Source organism: Rhynchophorus ferrugineus, unplaced genomic scaffold (genome assembly GCF_030347505.1).
Source record: "Rhynchophorus ferrugineus isolate W39M unplaced genomic scaffold, kcgeb_rfMv2 rfM7, whole genome shotgun sequence".
In the NCBI taxonomy this organism is placed as follows: Eukaryota; Metazoa; Arthropoda; class Insecta; order Coleoptera; family Curculionidae; genus Rhynchophorus; species Rhynchophorus ferrugineus.
Genome location: NW_027472586.1, coordinates 18,219,712 through 18,232,311, shown reverse-complemented (window position 1 = coordinate 18,232,311; position 12,600 = coordinate 18,219,712). Strand labels below are relative to the sequence as shown.

Sequence of the window (12,600 nt, the reverse complement as noted above, 5' to 3'; positions counted from 1 at the left end):
ATCTTAATCTAATTACGGTGGACAACATTTTTACTAAAAATAAAGCTGAAATATGTATGTACTGACTGTTTTTAGTAATTCATATTTTGTAAATGTATATAAAATTTGCTATTATTTAGTCACAGATTTAGTGAGCGAGAACTTTCCATTAACAATGCCAAGAAGGCGACAGAGTATATTATGTACAAGCGAGAAGAAGGGCTACCTCACGTGCTAATCGCACTAAAGATCAGCACAATACGACACAATAAAATTGAGAGATTCCGCAGACTCACTACTTGTATCATCTAGATTCCAGCAAAAGACTACTACGATACGGAAAAAAAAAACGGTGCCAACAATCTAGTCACAACTGGGTAAATTAAAATCGTTTATCCACAATTAGAGGCATAAACCACACTGGGTTACTGGGTTATGTCCTGTCGTTAGAAAAATAAAATTTCCAAAATAAGCCTCACCATCAGATCTATTACGCTTAATAGTTTCTCTTATGGCAAATGATTCTAACTATTCTATATTAAACTTCTTGGTCAACATTCAAAAATGAAATAGTTATTCCCGTATGACTTAATTTGGCGTAAGTCACATTGCAAAAGATAATTTCATGGCCACTTTCAAGGTATTATACGATAAAAGTTATTTGATAGCATTCGAATTTATATCAGAAATAAGTCACTCAATTTGTATCAAAATCTTAAACAATTGCAGATCTAAGGACAAATTTGTTACTTACTAGGAGCGCTCTGGCTGCTGGCAGATACAGATGAACTTTTACAAATATTATTTTATGGACAATACGTAGGAGGAAATTGATAGATGTTTCGCTCACAATCTAACAGTGAAACGAACTAATCTCTAAGAAGTACAAACGTGTCTCCATCACAACAGCGATTTAGACAAAATGTTCAAAATTGCATTGTATCTAATACCATCTGGCCACCATAATATAGTCATGAACAAACCACCTGCCGATAAGCTCGCGAGGAGGTTTAATTCAATCTCCGAAGTTGCTTTTATAATTGTCGGACAAAATTTTCGATATGGATATATCGGAAGTTGTTGGGCTTAAGTATGCAATATTATAATTTGACACATATGTCACTTACACACATATGTCTACTGACATCAGGCTTCAAAGCTGTACATGTTATATTTTTCAAATGTATAACCATAATAGACTTATATCTCTCTTGAAAATTGTTAAATTTAGTTCCTGAAAAACGTGCATTTGTGGTACGCATTACTTTTCTTATTTAATCAAAGAAAAAAGCCGCTGAAAGTCATAATTTTCTGATAGAAACTTATGGTGAGTATATAAAGAAATTTGCGAATAAAACAGAAAATCCAAAAGATACGAAGATATGTGTCACATCACTTTAATAGAAAATCGAAACATCGACTGTGGAATGGTGCCTCATATATATGATCGGAAGCCATTTCTGCATCGAATAATGACGGGTGAGGAAAGGTGGATTTATTCTGGAAACTCTGGGTGCAAAATGTTATGGTTATCACTTGTCGAAGCCGCCGGATCGACTCCAAGGCCAAATCCTTTGGTCGCAAGACAATGCTCTATGTATGATGGGGCCACAGTGACGTGGTGTATTATGAACCATTAAAAGCTGGTGAAACAGTTAATAGTCATTCCTACCGACAACAAATGATCAATTAGAACCATTAATTGTTTGAAACACGGCCAGAAGAAGCCTGAGGACATGATAATGTGATTTTACAACACGATAACGCGCCGTTTATTAAAGCAAAACCGGTCAAGGAAGCATTGAAAGCACTGGATGGGACATATTATCGCACCGACCGAAGAAGTTAGAAAATGGATCGATGAATGGTTTTGCTCAAAGGCCAAACAATTTTTTTAGGATAGCGTCCATACATTTGGAAATATCGGTAAGGCATACAGAATTAAATGGCCAATACCTTGAATAATTGAAATGTTCCATTTTTTGAAAATTATGTAGTTTTTCTCCGAAAAGAGCGGTAATGACTTTCCGATACACCTGCTAAGTTATACGATTCATGTCATTTAGTAAATAAACAAAGACAACTAATTATCACAAAGCTAGAAAAGTTATAATTATGTGAATAGCGCTAAAGATATTTTTTAAATTTTTTTACAAATACTTATAAAAAAGACACTATTTTCTCTTAACCCCTTAGATACGGTATAGCGTAACAAATTCCATCCACGTTTAATCGTCCTTAATCCCGAAAAGATTAAACATTAAGACCCCCCGCCCGTATAAATCTTAATTTCGGGCCGCAAAAAAGGCGCTCATCTGCCGACTGGAACAATGCTAAATAATGCAGATCGCCCCTTAATCTACATATTAACAGCAATATTGCCGATATCAGCCCTCTACTCCCATTGTCGATTTTCCGATAAGATCGTCGTATAAATAGTGTATTAGCAATGCCATTACCATATTGGAACTTATCTAGATTTCAGGGTGTACAGAGTGACTTGTCATGTACAGCTAGGGGAACAACGGGAAGGTTTAGAAGCAAGAGTTAAATTGGACAAACAGATCAATTAAAACATGAATATCTTATACTGGTTATAATATTTTAAAGATATCTTGTATAGTTTTCTAGATGGGTCTGATAAATTAAAGTAATATATATTCCTAGTCTGATTAAATAGTACAGTATGCTTAGAATATCACCCCAAAATATGAAATCGATTAAAATTCCAAGAGATAGTCCCTTCTGATATTTCGTCCGTTGGGCCATGTCAACTTAGCGTGGTGCAAGCATAATTTAAAGCAGTTGCTTAGCCATTGTTTATCCATCTTTCTCGCTTGCTTTTACTTTCTAAGTCTAATTAATTTGAAATATTTTAGTTGATTGTTGTGTCTTGAACCACGAGGTTTTTTGAATTTATTAACGTTTTTATAACTGTAATTCGATACAGGCAACTTACCTTCATTATAACTTTTAAAAAAATTTATTTATTACATTGTCACTAGTCGTCAACTAAAAAACAATTGGTGTAATAATATGTATGTATTATTTTCTGTATTTCTGTTAAGTGCACCTCACTACACTACACTACACATTATCAAACAGTTTCATTCTTTTGAGTCTGTGTCCTGTTCTGGTGTTACCTAAGAGTTATATTACGTTGATATTAACATGAGAATGAAGGCTATCCTCATGTCTCCTTGCAATTCTTCTCGTTTCTTAGTCGATATCTGAAGGTCTCGGTGTAAGTAAACAGTTTTGTAGTACCTCAATGGATCTACAATACTTCTCGGGACTTTGTTTTGGAAAACGTGTATTCTATTAGTTTTCGGTGGGACATTCCTTTCATTTCTTACATGTTGCTTCTAGCGAAGTTTTGCATGAACATTCATTTCAAGATACTTAGCGTTGTTTCTATATGGAATGATATTATTTGCTTTTATTGGTACTTGCGAGGTCTGATTATAGGTGAACTGTATATTCACAGATTTACTAGTGTTAGTTGTTAGTTTGAGTCCTATAATTTATATTGTCACTTGCCTGTTGTAATATTCATGTAGCTTCTTCGCTATTGTCTCGTTCTGTCTTGATGGTTAGTCATTATAACTTCTCAGATGAAAATCCATCACCAAATAACCCTGACTCATTATTCACTTTGTAATGTGTTACGATAATGAACATCCTTTCGCAATCTTTGAAGCAAGAATAGGCTCTTAGAAAAGTTCCAATTCCCATTGTCATACCCAGAATTTGATTTATTAGCGTCTCTTACACAGAATAATAATGAAAGTTTGATCCAGTTAATTTGGAAGATTATTCCAAAAATACTTTTGTTGTTTCAACAATATCTAATTGTTATATTAACTTAAGACTTCAACCACGTTTTTCTCAAAACTTTATTTTTGAAGTGAAGTGGACTCAATTTCTCAACATTTTACATTCATTTTATGATACCGATCATTTTCGCATTTTGCACACCTCCTCAAAAGTACATTATTTAGTAGTTAAGAAACTTGTTTTAAAAGGCAATATGTGGTTAAAATTTGGCTATTTTTCACAACTTTTTTCACAACTCCAACAAGATCTACCAATCGGATATATAAATCCCTACAATGTATTTTAATAAAATTATTATCTATCGATAACCGCTACATTTTCTCATCTTTTAGAAAGTTTACAGATTCCATCTTGAAAAACGACGTATCTTGTAGAGCTATACACAAATCGACCCATTTTTTGATATCTTCATAAAAAATTAAATGCTGTGGAACACAGGTCACGACTTACATGTAAGAACAAATAATAATCAGGAGTTTTTTCGTTTTCTTCTTCATATTGAAGAAAACAAAGTAAAACCGCAGTTTCTCTTAACTGTAGATATGGTACCAATTCAGACATTTTCAACTCACTGAAAAAATTGTTAGCTCACACCGTAGAGTAATATATAGAGCGTTAATTTAATATAAATAATTGCAGAATTGTTTTGCGTGGTCTCAGCAGAAAGGCCCTGAGAACATCATTTCCTTGAATTTCATTGGTAAGTTTAAATTACAGGCACCTGTAATGAAAATAATTTATAAGGAGAGCATTTCATTGGTTGACGATTTCATACGCATCACGTGACTAACATCTGACGTCACATTCTACTGACCAATTAAAATTCAAATAAAACCAATATGTAATTTTTCAAAACCATTTATTGATATAAAATTCTATATAAATATAAATATTATAAAATATGAAAAAGCTAAAACATACGAATATATAATGTATATAAATAAAAAATAACTAAATGTGGAATAAGATGTATTAAAGTTTCTATCTTTTTGTTCCCTTATACTGAAAGCAAAACAGCAGAGCTGAAAGTCGGTTAATATTTTACTTACATGTTCAACACAAAAATGTATTGAGGCAAGTTATTATTTTTACAATGCTATCGCGAAAATAATGGAACGGATAATTAAAACAGTTATAGTGTACGATGTATGTCAGAATTGAGAAAATATATCAAAAAGTAATACTTTAAAGAACATCAACAAAAAAATGATATATTTCAAAATTACTTTATTATGGTAAAATAGAGGAGTTAAAAAGAGAACTTAAGCATCTATTATTAGCAATATAATAAAACAGGCATGATAATCTCTTGTCTATAATATCAAGCTCATCTTGTTGGTTTGCAAATTGTATTATATTATTTTGTATTAATGTATTTTGTTAACATCCTTGTTGAAAAAGTTATCTCGGTTAAGGAGCCTTAAACCAAAATATTAATTATAAGTATCTTAACCAATATTTTAATTAATATTATGAATCAAATACATTTCTGATCTTATATTGAAAATACTGTGAAAGCCAAAATATTAATTATAAGTATTTTAACCAATATACATTTATTTCAAGTAAATGAACACCTTCAAAATAATTAAGTTTTAATTTGATGACACTTTACAAACAACGGTTTCTGCAATTGTATTCTTGTAAATAATAATATATATGAACACAAATGCTTTATATATATATATATATATATATATATATATATATATATATATATATATAAATAATTGTATACGTACCAGATACAAGCAAGGCATAGTCTTCAAGTTTTTTCCAAGGAAAACTACGTCTGGTTTTTTATTTCCGCACATACACTGGATACACAACAGTTTCGGGCATGAAGATATATTTTAATCAAATAATAGTGATTATATTTAAGACACAAGAATGCTGATCATATTTTGTGTCAGACAAACAAAAATGACGCCGTAAACAAACAGAAAAAAACAATCGCGTTATAGAAATGAGCCAATCAAACGTATTCTATGCAAATTGAAATGAACCAATCAAAAAAGAGATCTCAGAGCCACCATTGAATGGACCACACAAAACATTTCCTCGGTTTCGCTTATCTAGTAATAGTAGAGTAATATATAGTACAACCACTATATATTACTCTACGGTTCACGCTTCGACGAAATGGCACATACTGAAAAGTGAAGAGTGTCAGTGAGGATTTAACCTGAAATTGGTTACAAATGCAATTTAATGCACAGTACATCTATTGCAAACCTTTTAAAATCAATTTATAGGGCTATATTAAGAATTTTGCAAAAAGAAGCTCTTTTAGTATCGGAAAAACACCTGACCGCGATATATATAGTCCAGTACTCCAATAATTTTATATTAACAAAAATTTGTCTTTATTTTCAAAATAGGCTTCATCTTTACCCGGTAATTATTTATTGAGATTAACCACTTTCTCTAGAGCTTCTCTATATTTGAAATCAGCAAACAGCCAGTAGTAATTCAATTTCAATATCGTTTCCACTAGCATACAGTGAAATGGTCCAGTACATCGTCGGACTACTGTTTGTTCATAGTCCAATTTCCGACAATCTGAGCTGCTCATTCCAGGTCGGTTATTCAGAAAGATATGGCATTTGATATTTACGAGCGTTTACATTATTAAGGAAATTAGCTAGTAATGAAATAAAACATATTTAAAGAATAATGTAAGAAATAGCGAATAAATATAAACATCACAGATTATTTCACAATGTAACTCAAAATAATCAACGAGTGAGTGGAAAAAAATATGATTTATAAACGATGGAAATGGAGAAAACTCAATGTGTAAACATCAATCTGTGAAACTAACTATATATTTACTTGAGTTAGCACACGACTGGGTGCTGCCATATGGGTGCAAAAGTTATGAGTGCAGTGATGGGTGAAATCGTTTCAGCCTAGAAAATGAGATGTTAGCGGTGACGCAGTGTTAAGCTACCAACATGTCGACCAGCACAGGAACGAGCGCGTTTTCAGAATAACTTGAGCTGAGTTTGTGGAAGGATTGCGATATGAAGTGATTGATTTCTGGAGTGTCAGTTTCTCTGTGAATTTGATTATTTCTGACAAACCATGGAGCGTTTAAAATTCTCCTGAAGAGGTTATTTTGGAAAACTTGAAGCCGTTTCACCTGGTTGGGTGTAACAAATATGTATATAATGAAAAAGTTTCAAATGTTATATATCAATTTAAATAAAAATCGTTCCTCCTATAGGAATATTTTAACTACTTTATTTAACTACTGTATTACACACAATATGTAAGTTTAACCTCTTAGGAATTCAAAATATCTACCGTTGGTTAATCTGTTCGGACATCTCCAAAATTATAGGGCTATGTTAATTTTTTTTTTAATATTTTATCCAGTTATACTACTACTATAAATTATACTATTTATAATTTAACTATAATAATTTATATCTCTCGTGTAATATTAATTTCCAATATAAATTATTTATTAAATAGGGAAAAAACCGTTAGATAATAAGCTTGTTGAATAATAATCCAAACTCAAATTTATAACTAAATAACTAAATGTTTTCATATGAAACGACAAAACTAATAAGTGTCTAAAAACACTGCTTGTAGTTCCGTGCTAGCTCTCGAAGAGAACGGTCGTGTCCGGTCCGCCGAACCTACCTGCGCTTCCGAGAATTACCCGAAACTTTCTCTGAGACGGTCGATCCGTTATCACGTTTCCACCAGTGCCTACGTCAAAAAAGCGTCTGTAAGCGCCGAAAAGGCGCATTTACAGACAAGACAATGGCGTCCCGTACGTCAGAGCCGACGTCGCTTCCTGAGCATAATCCCATCTTTCCTAACTCAAATGGACCATCTTTTGAAGACAGCCGAGAATTGATCATAATAGATTTAAGAAGACAGAATGAAGATCTGCGAAAGCAGATAGCTGAAGTTAAAATGTTCGCTAAAGCACAAACAGACGCCCTGAACAAACAGACTGAAAAGCTGGAAAAGAGCGAAAAGGCTACCGAAGATCTCAAAGAAGAAATCAAAACTCTCACAGCCACTATAGCAGACTTCATGAAGTATCAAAAAGATGCCATGGAAAGAAAGACTCCCGCTACCACAGAAACCCAGACCCAGACACCAGCTAAACCGGCACAACGGTCAGACCAAACTGAAGACCCAGACGACGGTTTCACCTTGGTGGGAAAAAGGAAAAGAGGGCCCATCACTCCACCTCAGGAAAGCCAGCTGCCGAAGGCCGACAAGAAGGGAAAACAGGCTCCCAAATCACAACCCAAGCCGGCCACTCAATCTACCCAATCGAAAGCCAAGGCTAACGTACAGCCGTCGATTACAAAATTTGCCACCAGACCAGTGCAAAACAAGCCGACCACCAGGACGGCCCCACAGCCAATACCGAAACAAATTGCCAAAAGAGCAACCCAGCCTGTGCAGGTAAGTAGTTAGGCCACTAAACGTAGTAAATGTAAACCTTAATCTCCACAGCTAAAACAGTGTCAATCGTTTGGACGACTGTTTCTCAAACTCCCTCAAAAGAAAAAATTCCACCTATAGTGCTCCGTGACAAGAAGAGGTTCATGGAGATCATTAGAATGTCCAAGGCACAATCAATTGATATTATAACCCGAAACAAAAAGGAGGACATTTTCTTATTCGTCGCCACAAGCGACGATTACCGAAAACTCACTACCCTGCTCGAGGAAAGGAATTACCCTTACCATTCCTTCTGTCATTCGGAGGAGAGAGCATTCCGGGTAATAATAAGAAACATCCCAGAATCACTCTGCATTGACGAGGTACGTGAACTTCTCTTTGATCAAGGCTTCCATCCCAAATTTGTGCAAAGATGGAAATTAAAATCCGGGATAGAACTACCAATTGTTCAGGTAGTTGTCCCTCGCGAAGAGCGACAGATCATATATATGACCAAACTCGGCGTCATCACAGTGAAGGTCGAGGTCCAGAGGGGAAACGGCCAGCCAGTGCAGTGCTTCAACTGCCAGCTTTTCGGGCACTCCAGCTCGTATTGCCGAGCCCCCCCACGGTGCGTCAAATGTGCCGGGCATCACGACACTAGATCCTGTGCCAAAATCCCGGAAGCACCTCCAAAGTGCAGCAATTGCGGTGAAATTAATACCGTAAACTTCACCGGTTGCAGTTGCCGTCCTGCTCCAAGAAAACCAAAAATTCCGACCGAATCCAGGCCTCCACAAGGTTCTGCATGGAGTAACCAAGGTGGCAGGAAGCTAGTCCAAAAATTAGCCAGCGCCACCCAGCCTGCTCCAACTCAAACTCCTCTCCAACCAATACACCGGACTTTAACTCCTCAATGCAGGCGTTTACTGACCCGCAGGCTTTCCTGCAAGTGATCGCCCTGGCTCACCAACTTGCTCGTTTTTTTCCAAATGTCGCCGCCTAAGCGGCAACACTTACCTATCTCTATAACTTTCAGCAGCCTTTAACTCTTCGAAATGGCTGTTCCGAAATCTCTTATACTGATGGCATGGAATGCAAGCAGCTTACGCGGAAAGCAAGCGGAATTGGAAGACGTCATGACATTCTATGACGTCGACATCGTTCACATCCAGGAAACTTTCCTGAAACCATTGCATCGTCTCTCTTTCGAACACTTTTTTGTCTACAGAAACGATAGAACTCCGGGTCGAGGCGGTGGAACCGCCATTCTCGTCAGGAAAGGAGTCAAACACGAGCTCCTTCCATCGTTATTAGTAAACAACTTCGAAACAACCTCCATTAAAATCGATATTCAAGAAAGTCCCTTCGTGATTACATCCCTGTAGAGAAAATCTTCTGCATTCAACTATGCCGAATACCGATCACTCGTCGAAGGAAAATTTCCAAAAATAATAGGTGGCGAACGCCCACCACCCCACCTGGGGGTCTTCCAGAGCGAATCCCGCAGGTAACGCCATCGTAGCTCTAAGTGTAGATCTGGGCTACGGTCTTGCCTTGCCAGATGAACCCACCCATCACCCTAGTACAGTCTCTCAAGGCGCAGCAAGAATCCTTGATTTCTTTATTCTTCAAGACGTAAATCGCCATTCCGAAGTTCGAGTCCTTGACGAACTAGACTCTGATCATCGTCCGGTCCTCCTCAAACTCGGAAACTGCGCCACCACTCAAGTCCCACTAACAAGATTCAGGAAAAAAACCGACTGGAAAAACTACCAATCTCTTCTCCTGAAATCCGATCCAATTCCGAAAATTAACACACCAGAACAGTTCGAGGAAGCCGTACTCAAGCTAACTCGCGATATTCAGTCTTCTCACGAATCTGCCACAGTCAAAATTTCATCACAACCCCAGCCGTGGAAAAACAACCTTCCCGCTTCTCTTAAACGTGAAATTCGCATCAAAAATGTTTATGCAAATTAGCTCGATTCACCCTTGATGCTGCAGACAAAAGGGAGGCGAACAGAGCATGCAAGAGGGTAAGGGCGGCCGTCTCGACTTGGCGAGCAATGAAATGGAACTCATTTCTCGCGGACCAAAGGCTGGATGGCCCCCCTTCCTTCTGGCGTGTCTCCAAATGCCTCGTGGGGAAGACGCACAATGTCATCCCCCCCTGAAGTCAACGGTCACAGGAAATTTCGCAGTCACTGACCAAGAAAAAGTCGAGCTCCTTGCAGAGACCTACGAAGCTCAAATGAAATGCCTCCCACCCGCACAGAACACTAAAGCTAAAGACATTGACACTGTCATCAACGAATCCAACTCCGTCAAAAGACCAGTAACCCCCGCCTTTCTTCTCAACCATTTTGTATCTCCAAAGTCTCTACAGACTATGATCGGCAAACTTCAAACCAAAAAATCTCCAGGTTTCGATGGAATATCGATTACCCAGTTAAAAAAGCTCCCGCATAAGCAACTCGCAGAACTGGCAAACATTATTAACTCCATCATGAGACTGCAACACTTCCCGGCGTCTTGGAAACACGCACATATAGCGGTTATACCCAAGAAAGGAGCAAAATCATCTCCATCTGATTACAGGCCTATCAGCCTTCTCAGCGCCATTTCGAAGCTTGCCGAGATGGCAATACTCTACGCTCTCAACTCTTTCACAAAGGAAAACAACATCATTCCAGATGAACAATTCGGCTTTCGCGCTCACCGCTCATCCGTCCATCAAGCTTCCCGTCTGGCTGCACACATCCATCATGCTCTTGACCAACGTAAAAAGCTTGGAGCAGTTCTTCTGGACCTAACCAAAGCCTTCGACAAGGTCTGGCACGACGGATTGTTCGCAAAGTGCGTGCGGTTAGGCCTCCCAGAAGACCTAACCGCTCTCATCAAGTCCTATCTCTCGGACAGATCTTTCCAGGTCAAGATCAGGGCGTCACTTTCCAGTCGTAAACAAATCGATGCTGGCGTACTTCAAGGTTCCCCGCTGGCCCCAGCCTTATTTAATCTCTTTATTTCAGATATGCCGAGAAAAGAGCATATTGACGTCGCCTTTTACGCTGACGACACTGCTTTCTTCACGGCCGCCAGGTTCGAAGTTACAATTCATGAGCGTTTACAGAAGCAGCTCGATCATGCGGTCAAGTGGTTCAAATTTTGGAGGTTGCAAATCAACCCTCTGAAAACCCAGGCCATCATCTTCCACAAGCAGCGTTACGCACTGCGCGTCTCGCAACTTAAGATCGACACCGCAATAATTCCATGGCTGGATAACGTCACGTACCTAGGTCTTCACTTCGACCGGCGGTTCGGTTGGCATTCCCAAATCCAGAAAGCAATCCAAAAAGGTTCGGGGATAGCAAACCTGCTATCTTCTCTGATCTGCCCTTCTAGCAGACTTCCCATCTCCATCAAATGCTTATTTTACAAGATGTTAATTCGGTCCGTACTCCTCTACGGATCTAATGTCTACTTCAAGTTTGTTACACCCAACCAGGTCAAACGGCTTCAAGTTTTCCAAAATAAGCTCCTCAGGAGAATATTAAACGCTCCATGGTTTGTCAGAAATAATCAAATTCATAGGGAAACTGACACTCCAGAAATCAAGCACTTCATATCTCAATCATTCCACAAACAACAACTCAGCTCAAGTTCTTCTGAAAACGCGCTTGTTCGCGAGCTGGTCGACATGCTGGGAGCTTAGCACCGTGTCACCGCTAAGCTCTCCCCCTTTTCCAGGCTGAAACGACCTCATCCGTCGCTACAGTCATAACTTTTGCCACCATACAACAGTACCCAGTTGTGTGTTAACTCAGGTTCGCGAATCAATAGAATCGCCGGGTCCTCGTGCCCAATAACGGCTGCCCGATCAGCGGGTGCCATATCCCAAATTTAATGCAGTAGCAGTAGTGATCCACAGGGGTTAACTGTAAGGCGGTTTCGGTTTAGTGTATTGGTAAGCCCAGAGGCAGTCCCACATAACCCGGTCCAACTTGTCACTCCAGGGCAAGTCTCCGCGACCAGGTATGCGTCATGCATTCCACCGCCTGGTTTTTAGGCCAGAACAAAAAAAAAAAAAAAACACTGCTTGTTCTAAATAACTCAATAATACTAACTGTAAAACTGTCATGTAATATAGAGAAATATCAAGACAGTTAGGTTAAGTTGTTTAACAGTTTTTTAACATTGCATACTTCTCATTTTCATTTAGAGATATCACTAAGATAAACACAAGCCAACCACCTAATCCATATGTAAATATTCAATTTTCTAATGAGTACATATACCGGAAATTTTGAGAAATCCACCAAAGGAAGCAAAATCTGACAGACTTGTAATAACAAGTGTTTGAAAAAC

At 37.9% G+C, this 12,600-nt stretch overlaps 1 long non-coding RNA gene across 1 annotated transcript in view; it reads right to left on the bottom strand.

The window, feature by feature from the left end:
- Positions 1 to 12,304, bottom strand: part of LOC143199680 (uncharacterized) — a 769,697-nt gene extending 757,393 nt beyond the window's left edge. Inside the window, exon 1 of the long non-coding RNA XR_013006521.1 lies at positions 11,420 to 12,304. This is a non-coding gene — a long non-coding RNA (uncharacterized LOC143199680). The remainder of the gene's footprint in view (positions 1 to 11,419) is intronic.
- Between the last annotated feature and the right edge of the window lie 296 nt (positions 12,305 to 12,600).